A 15,166-nucleotide genomic window follows, 5' to 3' on the forward strand; every position below is an offset into this window, starting at 1 on the left:
TTCGAGACAGGGTTTCTCTGTGTAGCTTTTTGTGCCTTTCCTGGAACTCACTTGGTAGCCCAGGCTGGCCTCGAACTCACAGAGATCCTCCTGGCTCTGCCTCCCGAGTGCTGGGATTAAAGGCATGTGCCACCACCGCCCGGCTCATAACTAGCTTTTACACAATGAAACAATGCATAGCTCTAACCTTATTTTGTGTGCTCTTCCATGGTCCTGAATCAAGACTGATGCATATGATTGTATGTATGTTATAATAACCATCTGCTGAAAAATAAACTATAGTTTTCAATAAATTTTATAAAACAAGTATCCAAAATAGCTGAAAATAATATGCAGATATTGTTTGAATAAAAATATGTTTGTTGTACTGTTTATTATTTGAGTCAGCTGAAAAAGTTATTAATCTTTAGTAAAATCCTGTTAAAGATTTATGTCTAATATCCCTAATTCTCTTCTGATGTGATGTATTCCATGCTGTTCAATAAATAAAGAGTAAAGATCTTTGTTAAGGACAGACACAGACAGAGACAAAGACAAAGAAGTGGGCTCAGGAAGACAGAGAAAGAGGTGCAGAGGAAGAGATGGAGATAGAAAGAGAAATTCAGACTCCCACAAGAGGGTCAACAGAAGACAACACAGGGAGAATCAACTAGGCCATTCAAAACTGGGCTTGCTCCTGATTAAATGATGTCAAGGAGAAGTGCTTTGATTGATTTCCTTATTGTGATGTGGAAACAACATTGATGAATCTGAGTTTGTTGTCAATGTGTTCAAAGCAACTACAAAACTTACATAAATGAATTGGAGCCAGAATGTATTTAAGATGAATTCAACAAGTATTGACTGTTACTAAGAACCAGCCATGTTATATTGACCATGAGACTCATGCAGAATCTTGAGGGGGAAAATGAAGCTAAGTTGTACTGCTCTATGGGACGAGATATACTAAAACATTTAATCCTGTGGAACCATCTTAGACTAGTTGGTTAGTCTCACCAAAGGAAAAGGAAGTCTCAGAAAATAATGTCTTCCTACCAAATCTCTTGCATCTTCTCTGCAAGGACATATTCTCTGCATATGTCCCTTCAGGATGTTAAGATATTAATGATCTTTAACCACAAAAGGCCTTAAAGAAGTTTCTCAGGTAGGACAATTACTGACTATGTTTCCAGCCACTAGAGAAGTATGAGAATCCTGCCCATGAACACCACCACCCACATTCTCCATACAGAAAGTCCTCAAAAATAATGTTACAGAAAATGTGGTTGAGAGTCATTTCCCTACAGAAATAATAGCTGTTTTGGCAAACATGTAGGAAATTATACCTTAGCCTGACAAGCTTCTATGAAAACAACTCTCACTACCCCTTAGTCCGTGGCTTCAGAAATGAATGAAAGAATTCCTGTCCACTGCTGGTCATAACCAAAGGCAGGGACCTGTATAAACATTACTTGTCAAATTAACAGACAAGGAAACTTCCAAACAGTGGCCTAGCAGCTTGCCAGCCCTCAAGTGATTCACAGCCAAAGCAGCCAAAGTGCTATCAGGGCTTGGAATAAAGTTCCTGATATTAACACTCCACAGACATCTTTCTGACTATAGACAGAAACCTACAGAGACCTTTATGAATTTGTCTATCATCTGCAACAAGCAATAGAGTGGCTGACAGATAATAAAGGAGCTGCTTCCACCTTGTCTCATACATCTGCTCATTAATATTAACTGTAAAAACCTTAATTGTGCAGTTGCTAATAACTCTCACATAATTGCTAATTTTATAAAAGCAGGTCAAAATGATTGCCCAGAGAAACATGAGGCTCAGATGCTGGCTGTGTCCTTGTGGCCTCCTATATGTTTCAAATGGGAAAGGAAAAGATCATTTACAAAACTAATATAAAATAAAACTTACTAATCACCATCAATACAGTAAACCTCCGTCTAAAACACCTGCAAATGTAAGATGCATTTTCATTGGTCCAGTCTATGTGGATAGTGGTGAAAAAGAGAATTCAATTTCAGGAAAGTGGGGAATGAGCACCCAGGGTTACTGATGACAGGATCAGGTCTCTACTTCCCAGCTTGGAATCCACTGCTCTTTCCCCAGTGCTGTGTGAGCAGGAGCCCAGCTTGTTGTCAAAGTAGCAGACTCCACACCCTGGGGACACCACAATGACATTCAGGTTCATCCCTAATTCTAAAACAATACAGATTTTAATACTACTTCCAAAAGCAATTCATGATCAGATGTATCAACAACTAAAGACATAAAATTAGATTTCATAGAAGAGATTAAAACACCTACCCCAAAATCTATGGGGACAGCTTCTAACAAACTTGCCTGTGCTTGTTTTAGGTAAACCAAATTGGACTGTGAAAGGGGCTTTGTTTGTGCACATGCTGTTAATTTGTCTTGTAATGGCCTGATTCATATTATAGCTAATTCCCAGCTACTCCAGCAACAGTTCCAGTCCCCTAGATTTAAGAGATATTCATATCATAATATATTGCCACAGTTTGTCCTATTTTAGTTTATTAAAAAGTAATCATGTGAATGGAGGTTGTAACTGGTAAACAGCTGGTCAAAGTATGGTGTACTCTAGGGACAACCTGAATCAACATCACTTTATTCCCAGCATTTTCCCTTTTGAAAAGTTGACAAACACCCAATAAGGTTGTGAAATGACAGACAAAGGGACACTCAGAACGATTATTTCTGAGCAAGTCTCCAGGCTGATCTTCTCTGTCATCTCAGTCCCAGTGCGGCTTCCTGTCCCTCCAGGGTTTCTGACACACTCAGGATGTGGTTTGCAACACTGTGTCTCTTCCACAATAATAGACAGCAGAGTCCTCAGATTTCAGGCTTCTGAGCTCCATGTAGGCTGTGCTGGAGGATGTGTCTGCAGTCAGTATGGCCTTGTCCTGGAACTTCTGATTGTACTTAGTATTACCATTTTTAGGATAAATCCATCCAATCCACTCCAGGCCCTGTCCAGGACTCTGCTTCACCCAGTGCATAACATAGCTAGTGAAAGTGTAGCCTGAAGTCTTGCAGGACAACTTCACTGAGGACCCAGGTTTCCCCAGCCCAGGACCAGACTGCTGCAGCTGGACCTGGCAGTGGACACCTGTGGAGAGAAAGGCAGAGTGGATGTCATTGTCACCTCAGTCCTTGTTCCTTCTTCAGGTTTGGAACTGGAAAGCCCCTTACCTGTAGTTACTGACAGGAGGAAGAGAATGGTCCAGCTCCATCCCATGGTGAGGATCTGTGTGCTCAGTGATTGTGGAGAGGACACTGATCATATGTTGTTCTGGGGTGTGGACATCTCTGTATTTACCACCATAGACTCATGTAATTTGCATATTCATGAGCAGGGTACTTCTTAGATAAGGATCTAGCCCAGCTGGAGAAGAAGTAGATAGAGGACACCTGGGTCAGGCAGCAGGATGCTGAGTTCCAAGTCCTAATCCTCTCTGAGGAAATGCATCCATATCCTTGTCCTCAGCCCTGTGCAGATGCTGTGGGCGTAACCTCAGGGCCTAAGCTCTCAATAGATTTCAGGCCTGTGGAATTTGCTCCACTTTGTGACAAGATTAAGAAAGTGGTTCTGATGGTGATGGTGGTGAATGGAAATACCAAAATCTGCTGAATTAAGAGGATTTGAAACTTCCTTTTAGATACATTCAATTAGTATTTGCCATTCCTAAAGGTTACATAGAAATAACTCAGTGAAATGACCTAAAGAGAACATACCTCAGAAATATTTGTACATTGATATTTATTGCAACATTAGTACGATAACTTAGGGAAATATACTTCCAAGCCAAGGACTTTCAATCATGTCTACCTGGGATGCAGTCTTTCCTGTGGAACACGCAATGAATTTAATTAGAAAGCAGTTGATCACCACATACCATTCAGGCACTAATGGGTGCATTTTCCTGGGAGTCTGGTACTGTAGACAGCAAGGTCTTGTATGGTATAAGATCATTGATGACTTTTCTCTCCCTGAAGGCTGAATAGCACTTTCCTTCACTAGGAAACCTAGGCAGCAGGGACAATTTCAAATTCAGTTTATGGTTGGTTTCTGTATAATCTTCAAATAGAGTCCTTAGCTCACAGTGAAGTGCAGATAAAATCAACTTTAATATTCCATTTTGACATTAGTAAGACTGATTATAAACAAGAAAATAAGTTATAACAAATACATGCTTGCATGTGGAAAAAGGATGATCATCATTCACTGTTAATGAGAGTATACACTCGTGTCCCAACTTGGAAATTTTATCAAAAACGTTAAATGAAACTATACTGTGCCCTTGCTTTATTCCTCCAAGGATATACTGTAATGATTCTACATCCAAATATGGTGACGCTTGCACATCCATGTTTATTGCTACTCAATTCACAGGAGCTGGGAATGGAATCAACCTAGATTCCCAACAAAGGACAAATAGATAATGAAAATGTGGAACATATAGATATGAACTCTATTATAAGTAAGTGGATGGAACTGGAAAAATGTGCTGAGTGAGGTCACCAAGGTCCATGAAAACAAATGCTTCATGTTCTCACTCATACCTTTCTCCCAGATTTGAATATTTGCTTTGTGGATTTAATTTGTAGAAGCCAAGTCACTAAAATTAGGTCATTGTGGTCTAAGAAATTAAGGGAGAGGGTCTAATAAAATAGAAATAAAATGAAACCAGAAGTGGGATACTGGAGAAAGAAAGGTTCAAAGATGGAGTGCTATTTGAAATTGAGAGATCAGGCACTGGTGTAAAGCAAACCAAAATGAGGGATGATAACAAAGCTATATGTGAATATATGGTCTTATAGAATAAGTTAAAAAATAAAGCATTAGAGGACATAGAACATGCGTGGTGTGAGAGAACGAAAGAATAGTGGGAGTAAAGGAAAGCGTATTCTGGAGTAAAGAGAAACATGAATTACCCTTATTATTTCTATAACAAAACACAGGGAAATAATGAACTATTCATGGTGGCCTAGTTCTACATTTGCAATTTTCTTTGGACTGATACTTTGTGTGTGTTTGTTCATATATGGTATGGTTTTATGGATCTGATGATACAATATTTTATTGAAAATAATAAATTTAAGAAAGCTGTGTGCAAAGCTGGTTATAACTAGAGGAGATGTAGTTTAGCTACTAGGATTGTCTCAGTGGTCTCATTCTCATCATGATTGGCAGTTTACTGAGTTATTGCAGAAAGCTAAGAAAGCACATGGATAAGCTTTGTATTTTTTTTTAACCTGCGAGCCTTTGAACAGAGGTACCTGCATGGGTCACCAGTGCTGTTTCCTAAAATCATGATTTATCAATTGAATATATCAGTACCAGGCACAGGATAACTCCTTATAAGTTAACGGTCAGAGAATCCCTACAAGTGCTTAAACCAGTGTGAGGTGTTGACATTTCTCTCAGTTGCTCACAATAACTCAATAGTTAGAATTTTCTCTGGGAAAAATTAAAAACCCAATAGATTGTAGGAGCCAGTGCAGGTAAATGACTTAGGAAACTATACTCCAGACACCTCAGGACTGATGCACATATGAACCTACAGAGACTGTGACAGCACACACAATGCCTGCACGGATCCAGTCCAGATGGGGTTCCAGTGTTGAGAGAGGGACACAGACACGGGATCTCAGCCTAAAGCAAGACGTTTCATCCATTGATATTTACAAAGGAAGAATTAGTTTTCTCTTATGGAGTCTCATTGGGTACATTCACCACACTTAATGGTGGATGCAGGCCCAGGAGTAGATGACCAACACAGGATGACCTTAATGGTATTTTTGTAGATATTTTCTATCATACCACTTCTTTGTGCATTTCTTTCTGTCTAAATTGTCTTTTGCCTGTATACCATGGTCTCAGAGTTGTGTTTTTGTGTGTGTTTCATTGTTTTCATATGCTTGTCTATTTTTTAAACTCATTTGTTTTATTATATTTTGTTTTGTCTATGTGTTTGCTTTCTACAGAGAGAAAGAAAGGGTGAGGACCTGGGTGGTGGAGAAACAGGAAGGATCTAGGACAGGTTGGAAGAAGGAAATCAGTAATTAAAACATATTGTTTGAAAATTTATTTTTAAAAAAACATTATAAAAAATAAATTAAAACTCAGCAAAATAAACAAGAAAATTTAAACCTGTGAAATGTATAACAAAGAATCTTTGTTTTGTTTGAGCATGGACACGTTACTTGTCACTCACAGCAGGTGCGGGTCAGCTAAAAACGTTAAGAAAGGAAACCACAGAGGATACAGAGTTCCCCCACACACACCAACCTCATCTCTCTAACTGGGGATTCATGGCTCCATTGTGCCCCCTGCTGGTCAGGAGCTCCTCTGCAGGTTGGTCTGTCTTGGCTTACACTGAAGCTGCACTGTCTCCCTGGAGCAGTAACAGATCCCTGAAACTTCAGTGCTCACAGAGCTCAGCTGCAGGGATGAATGGCTCCTCTTTACCTGAAGATGCTGACGGGATGTTTCAGAGACTGTTTTGAAATTGTGCCGACATGATCATCAATGGCCCTCTCAATCCCAGGCTCCTCTCTGGTGGATCCAGTTCCAGCAGTTCCCACTTGTAATAAGGCAAGAGGAGAGAATGGGGTCTTTGCAGCCTTCATCTGGCTACAACTGGGTCAGAGCACCTGAACTCAGAAAAGTACAATGAATCTTGAACTCAGATGCAGCCCCTCATTTATCCATCTATGAATTCAGGAGACACTCAGATACAGGGATCAACAGAGAGAGGAGGAACCATTGCAGTGTTGACAGACCCATTAACAACTCAAGAAACATATATTCACATAGAGAAGGAGATAAAAGTTAAGCCAGTTTAAACTGTGACTCAATGTATTTCCCATAGTGCATTTGCATTAATTAAGGGAATGAAAGGAGAGAGAAGATATCTTGGACAAGGATCCTCATGGGTAGAGGGTATGTCTCCTTAGACGGCTTTACCTCTCTGTCTACCTCTCCAAGTAGAGGATCCTCTTATTCCTCAACAGAGAATGTGTTAGTAAAGCTTTTTAGGAGCTGAATGTTTTCACAATGAAGGATAAACTTGAAAGGTGTTTACAAGAAGGAGAAAAGCCAAGGGAACTGCAAAGAATTTTGTGTGTTAGTCTATTGAGATGTCTGAAATGTAACTCCACCTATTAACACAAAAGTTCATGCTAAAGAAGGACAATTTACTCCTGTATGTTCCTTTCTAACTCAGGATCATGCATCAGTTGTGTCTAATATTATGGGACAGAGGAGCAGCTGGAACCAGACAGTTGCATGGCTTCTCTTCTATGACTGCTCAGAAATGGTTTGATGTCCTGGGGACTTCAGTTCACAGAGCAGCACCATCAGGGCAGTACACTGTTTTAGAGGAACACTTGCATATCCTAGCCAGGGTGCCAGGTGGGCTTATCTTGGCATTGCAGCTTCTTCTGCTCTGGTCTGGGTAGTGTCTGTAGTAATAATGCACTTCATAGTCCGTTGTGGTGCAATGCTGATGCTATCATTGGTGACAATGGACAGGAGGCTTTGCCTGCTTGAAGAGTATGGGTTCACAGAGACATCCTCCTCCTACAATGGAATTCATTCACAAAAGTCTGGACTGAGTCTGTGAGATGGTGGAGAGATGGTGTGAGCATCCTCTCCTAAGGTAGACTAATGTGTCACAACATGTGCTGAGTTGTGGCAATGTATGTGAAACTGTGTAGGGGTGTTCATTGAAAACATGCACACATTGATTTCTAGCATTCTCAATCTTTACTCTGTGGATTGTTTCACACTTCACTGCCTGGACCCTCTTTCATTAATCATAAATGTCCATCGGTTCCTTCTGTCACTGTGGTACATTTGATGCTTCTGAACACTACTGAAAGGCCTGAGTACCACTGGCACTATTCCTGAGTCCCTTACCAAGGAGGGTTGTGTCTTGAAACTGGATCATGTCTTCATTTCGATTCTCTTACAAATGGAAATACTGTTGTTTCCTCGGCAGTCTGATATCTCAGCTGAAACAGAACCAGTTTAGATGTGTTTCTGGAGATAACTGGAGTATCTACTCTGCAAGTTATGTGCAGAGGAGTTTACAAATAACTTCTACAGCCCATTCCTCAAGAATCAGTATCTGGAAATACTATTGATGGAACATCTAGACATTAAAGTGAAGGAGAGTGTCTGTGAATGTTTATTAGACTTGAATCCAATCCTTTGGTTATTATGGATGGGATACCTGCTGACAAAATTTTATCACTGGATTTCTGCCCCAGTTGCTGGCCAGCAGGGAAGACTTCTGTAGGCAGTCTTCCCCACCAACACTCCCCATTGGACCCTGCAATCTTCCTTATTGTGAAACTATTGCTTTAAACTGCAGCATTACTAGGACTGAAATCGTAGCCTTGGCTGCTGGCTCCACCTACTTCAGTTTTCCAACATGGCTGTGGTATGTTTACCACTATTTCTGGGGGAACCATACTCATTGCAGACTCTGGGAATCAGTGGTCTATGCTTCCATCCAGCAGCATGTAGTGCAAAAACCTTTTTTGTTTGTCTGTACTAGCAAAAGCTAAATCCACCATGCAGCATACTGTGTGGCTTGGAGATGCCTCTATACACAGCGGGAATCCGCCATGCTGCATTACAAGTCAACAGGCTGCTGCAAACCTGGATACTGTAGCTCAGGGCTTACCTAGGAGACACAACTAGGAGGTTGTTTTTAGCTCTGTTTTAGAATCTTTTTAAAAAAAACTTTCTCAGGTTTTAGGTGGAAACTGTTGCCATCATGTCTGAGTGCCAATTGTAGTTGGAAGATTTCCTGTGTCCCACAGGCCTGTGGGTTGGGACAAATCTCTCCCACTTATGTCCCCCAAGTAAACACCCAGAGGCTAATATTAATTATGAACTATATGGCCATTAGCTCAAGCTAACTATTAACTAGCTCTTACAGGTAAATTAACCCATAATTCTTATTTCTATTCATCTATAAGTTGCTGCGTGGCTTGTAGCTTACCGGCACTTTACATCTTGCTTCTCATGGCAGTGGCAGCTGGTGGCATCTCCTGACTCAGCCTTCTACTTCCCAGAATTCTCCTCTCTCCTTATCCTGCCTCTACTATACTTTCTGCCTGGCTACTGGCCAATCAGTGTTTTATTTATCAAACAATCAGAGCAAGCAAATCACAGCATGCACAAAGACATCTGCAACAATCATTGGTTATTAATATCCTCAATATCAATGGACTCAACTTGCCTATAAAAAGACACAGGTTAACAGAATTGATGTGAAAACAGGATCTATCCTGCTATATACAAGAAACAAACCTCAACTTCAAAGACAGACACTACTTCAGAGTAAAAGCTTGGTAAAAGACTGTCCAATCAAATGGACTTAAAAAGTAAGCTGGTGTAGCTATCCTAATATTTAACAAAATAGACTTTGCTGTGGGATGCTCTGTATGTCCTGTGGGAGCCCGTTCTCGGGTTCCTCATGGCTTTACCCAGCAGGTCCACATAGAGGATGATTAGGACCACACGCCTGACTGTAGGTGTCTGTGATGGTCTGCACTTGGCTGTGCTGGGGGATGGTCTGTATGTCAAGTTGCTCTGATTGGTCAATAAATAAAACCTGATTGTTTGTGGCTAGGCAGGAAGTATAGGCGGGACTAACAGAGAGGAGAAATAAAAGAACGGGAAGGCAGAAGGAGTCACTGCCAGCCGCGTGCCAAGACAAGGAAGATGTGAAAATGCCAGTAAGCCATGAGCTGCATGGCAAGGTATAGATTTATAGAAATGGATTAATTTAAGCTATAAGAACAGTTAGCAAGAAGCCTGCCATGGCCATATAGATTGTAAGCAATATAAGTCTCTGTGTTTACTTGGTAGGGTCTGAGTGGATGTGGGACTGGCAGGTGATAAAGATTTGTCCTGACTGTGGGCCAGGCAGGAAAACTCTAGCTACAAGACTTTAAACAAAAATCAATCAAAAGAGATAAATAAGGAAGGACATTACATATTCATCATGGGGAAAAACCCTCCAAGATGAAGTCTCAATTCTGCACATTTGTGCCCCAAATAAAAGGTCACCCACATATGTCAAAGAAACATTACTAAAGCTTAAATCACACATCAAACCCCACACACTCTTAGTAAGATACTTAAACACCCCACTCCCATAAATGGACAGATCTGCCAGACAGAAACTTAAAAGTGAAATAAGGGATCTAACAAATGTTATAACTCAAATGGACTTAGTAGATATCTACAGAACATTCCACCCTAACAAACAGAAGAATATACCTTCTTCTCAGCAGCCCATGGAATGTTTTCTGAAATCGACCACATACTTGGTCACAAAATGAATCTCAACAGATGCGAAAAAATTGGAATAATCTCCTGTATTTTATTGGAATACCATGGCTTAAAGTTAGATTTCTGCAACAACAAAAATTACAGAAAGCCTACAATTGCATGGAAACTAAATCACCAATGGGTCAAGGAAGAAATAAAGAAAGATTAAAGACTTCTTAGAATTTAATGAAAATGATTGTAAAACATACCCAAATTTGTGGGACACTATGAAAGCAGTGCTAAGAGGAAAATTCATAGCACCAAATGCCCAAATAAAGAAGTTGGAGAAATCTCACACTAATGACTTAACAGCTCTAGAACAAAAAGAAGCAAACTTACTCAGAAGGAAATTAATCAAATGCTGGGAACTAATCAAATTGAGAGTTGAAATCAATAAAATAGAAACAAGAAGAACAACACAAAGAATCAATGAAACAAAGAGTTGGTTCTTTGACCAAATCAACAAGATTGACAAGGCCTTATCCAAACTAACCAAAAGGCAGAGAGAGAGAGCATCCAAATTAACAAAATCAAAAAGGAAGGGGGAGATATAACAACAGATAATGAGGAAATCCAGACAATAATCAGGTCATACTTCAAAAACTTGTACTCCACAAAATTGGAAGATCTAAAATAAATGGACAATTTTCTGGATAGGTACCACATACCAAAATTAAATTGATACCAGATTAAAAAATTTAAATAGACCAATAATCCCTAGGGAAATAGAAACAATCATTGAAAGTCTCCCAAACAGAAAAGGTCCAGGACTAGATGGTTTCCATGCAGAATTCTACCAGATTTTCAAAGAAGAGCTAATACCAATACTCTTCAAATTGTTCCACACAATAGAAACAGAAGGAATGTTACCAAACTCTTTTTATGAGGCTACAGTTACTGTGATACCCAAACCACACAAAGTTGTTTTTTTTTTTATTTAGCAGAGCAATAATATTTGGTTTTTACCTCAGTCTCACCTGTATGGTCTTAGTTCTTGGTCGCCAGAACAGTGTCTGTGATTGGATCCATTTCATGCAGTGGGCCTTAAATCTCCACTGATAATGGTTGGTCCATCCCTCAAGTTTTTCTCCATTGTTGTATCAGTGTGTTTTGAAGGGAAGTTGTTGCTGGAGAGCTTCTCTCCAGGTTCCCCAAGCCCCGCAGTGCCACAATCCACATATAAAATAATCACTCACATGCTTATATTACTTATAAACTGTATGGCCATGGCAGGTTTCTTGCTAACTGTTCTTATATCTTAAATTAACCCATTTCTATAAATCTATACCTTACCACATGGCTGGTGGCTTACCAGCATCTTCACATGCTGCTTGTCCTGGCGGTGGCTGCAGTGTCTCTCCCTCCTTCCTGTTTCCCCAATTCTCCTCTCTCCTTGTCCCGCCTATACTTCCTGTCTGGTCACTGGCCATCAGTGTTTTATTTATATAGAGCAATATCCACAGCAGGAAGTCACAATTGTAGACCTAATGGATTGTAGCTGAATTGTACGATGTTTTGGTGTTTATCTTTCTCCTATGGAACATGCAGAGTACACTCCAGTATCATGAACACTATTCACTAGGAGTGAAAACAGAGAGACTAGTAAAGGTCAATGTCTGAGGTGTTAAGGCATTGAATGTGATGAATGACAGATAAAATGGAAGTGGAGGGGACAGTTACTGGAGACACAAAGATTCAAGTATAAGGTTGTGTTGGGAAAGAGAGGAGTGGTGGTTTGGGTAAGGTTAACAGAATTTAACAGTTATAACAGAGATATTGAAATGTATGATCTTGCAATGTAAGTAAATCTATAATTTTGCAGTATGTAGAATGCGTGTGTCATGACAAAAACACAGGATCAGGATATCAGGAGCAAAGAAAAGCAATGTATGCAATGGAAAGACACTTAAATTACAAAGTCATTTCTATTAAAAAAAATCTGGAATGAAGAGTTCATAGTTGCCTAGTTTTACACTTGGTATATTCTTCATGTTGATGAAATAATTTTTTGCTCAGATTATGGTGTGTCTTTATGAATCAGCTGTTGCAGTATTTCATTAAAAACAATAAACCTAATAAAAGTGCTTGCAAAACTGGAAAAGTGTAAATATAACTTGTAGTTTAGGTAAAAGTATTATCTCAGTAATCTGACTCTGATTATGTTCTATGGTTATGTGAAACATATGTTTGCAGAAAGCTGAATAGAAAGTATACAGGTGATCTTGGCATTTTATTTAACTTGTGACTCCTTGAACAGAGGTACCTGATGGCGGAACAGTTCTGCTTCCCATAGGCACAAGTTATTAAGCATCTCACTTCTGGGTACACGATCTCTCCCTATGAGTTAACAGTGAGAGAGGGCCCAGGCATGCTGGAAACAGTATGTGGTATCACCATTGTTTTGGTTGCACAAAAATAAATGCATAGATAGGCCTTATTTGGGGAAAGAATTTAAAAACTGAACAGATTGTGAGAGACAGAGAGTAGATGACCCCAAGGAAACAGTGTCTTCCATATAAGATTCACATAAGAATTCAGTCTGTGACATCATGCACAGAGCCTGCACAGGTTAAAGTCATGGTCTTAATGTTCTTTTGCTAATATACCATGTTTTCTGACCTTGTATCTTTATTTTTAATTTTTTTTATCTTGTGTGTGTTTCTTGTGATATAAAAAAATACTCTCTTTTTTGCCTATTTATTTTCTATTTAGAGAAATAAAGGGTGTGGAATTGAGTGTGTGGGGAGGTGGGAAGGATCGGAAAGATGTGTCTAGGGAAATTATGATCAGAATATATTGAATGAAATGCATGTTTTTCACAAAATAAGTATAAATAAATAGAATTGAAGAAAACAAAATATAAATTTTGGAAATATTTAATTATCTTTTCTGTTTGAACATAGAAACTTCACATATAAACAGAAGCAGCTGTAGTTCACCTAATAAGCTTTTTAAAAGGTGTTCATAGAGGCTACAGAGTCCCCTTCACTCCTCATCTCATTTCTGTCCTGTTGACTATTGGCTCCACTGTGCCCCCTGCAGGTTGTAATTCACCCCTGCAGGTAGACTTACCTTGGCTTACACTGAAGTTTCACTTTATTTCATATCCCTGAAACTTCAGTGTTCCCAGAGCTCAGGATCAGGAGAAATAGCTAGTGTTTTTCTGGAGATAGTGACTTGGTGTGTCAAGAATTGATTTTAAGTTGTGTCTGTATTATTATTAATGTCATTTGGAATGCCAGAGTCTTCTCTGGATGCAGTTGCATCCAGCCCCAGTATTATCCACTAGTATCGCAGTAACTACAGGAGAAGACAGGGTCATTAAAAGCTTCATCAGGCTACACCTGGGTCAGAGCTCCTGAAACAGATGACCACAATGTTTCTTGATCTCAGATGCAGCACATCACATATTCACATAAAAATTCTTGAGACAGTGAGATACAGGAGTCAACAGAAAGAGAAGGAATCCATGTGGCACTCACAGAGCAGTTAACAACTCCAGAAAATATGTTCATAAGTGAGAAGAAACAGAAGTCAAGCAAACTGGACTGGGTCTCAACAAGAAACCTGACTGCATATTTGACTTTATTTAAAGGAATAAAGAAAGCAGAAATCTATTTGATAAGGATGCTCATGGGTGTAGGAAGGTGATCATGGACATCTTTATATGTTATATGTATATACCTACATTTCCAAGTCTTGGATTCTCTTATTTATGGACAAGGCAAATGATAGTAAAGCTTTTCAGCAGCTTAATATTTTCAAAGATCAAGGATAGATTTATAATATTTACAGGAACAAGAGAAGCCAATAAAATTATGTAAGATTTTTGTTTTTCAGAGACATGAAAGTATTTGTTCTAAGCTTACTGAATGACCATTGTGTAGTAGAATATCTATCTATGAGTTAGTGGAGCCAACCCATATATATATATATATATATATATATATATATATATATATATATATATATCTCATGTTTATCTACATGCATTCAAACATGTGACTTGTAGGCACATATGTTAACCCTTAAACATATGCTGCATATCAGAATGTAGATGCTTATGTTTGGATGTAAGCAGCATGATCAGTAGTAAAATGTATTTCATTCCATTGAAATTTGTCATGGGTTGAATATTTCAAGTCTGGCATGGTACTTCATTTTAGGTTTCTCTATGTGAAGTGCTTTGACTATTATATCTATTCAAGACATCGTACCAAGAGGGACTACTAATGTCAAGATGCCATTCTCAATATATGCTGTACATGGTAGATGCTTTTAGCAACACGGTGTCTTTTCCTAGCATTGCTGAAGTATGCACTTGCCTTTCAAGTCATCCCAGCAAAAGGTGAACTTTTACAAGACCACCTGGGCCTGTAGATTCTCTCCTTATTGAAGAAACTTGAAGAACATGAACATGTATCTAGGGAAAATACCAAGTTTGAAGCCCATGGTGCAAAGATAATGTGTCTTGGAAACCAGTTACTTACTACAACTACTTAAATCACATCAATCACAATTCTTGTTCATCACTGGTGTATTTTAAATTTATTTAAAAACTTCCACTACCTTAGAAGAATCTCAATGATAATTGGCAATCATGTTTCATATTGAATGTTTTGCAAAAGTGATGACATCACTGTCAGCATAGGTGTTGCCCTTTAAAAACTAGGTTCCCTTGAATAACTGGCCTAATATCTCACAGACTGAGGAAGAGTTATCATTCACAACATTTCCACTAGTTATAATGGAGAAAGGTAAGGACTTTGCAAATGGAATGTAATCTCTCTGTTTTA

The 15,166-nt window shown here is 39.1% G+C and overlaps 1 pseudogene; it reads right to left on the minus strand.

The window, feature by feature from the left end:
- Nucleotides 1-2,793: 2,793 nt before the first annotated feature.
- On the minus strand, nucleotides 2,794-3,254 carry LOC143268389 (immunoglobulin heavy variable 1-84 pseudogene; annotated as a pseudogene).
- Between the last annotated feature and the right edge of the window lie 11,912 nt (nucleotides 3,255-15,166).

The sequence above is a fragment of the Peromyscus maniculatus genome, chromosome 14 (assembly GCF_049852395.1).
Source record: "Peromyscus maniculatus bairdii isolate BWxNUB_F1_BW_parent chromosome 14, HU_Pman_BW_mat_3.1, whole genome shotgun sequence".
In the NCBI taxonomy this organism is placed as follows: Eukaryota; Metazoa; Chordata; class Mammalia; order Rodentia; family Cricetidae; genus Peromyscus; species Peromyscus maniculatus.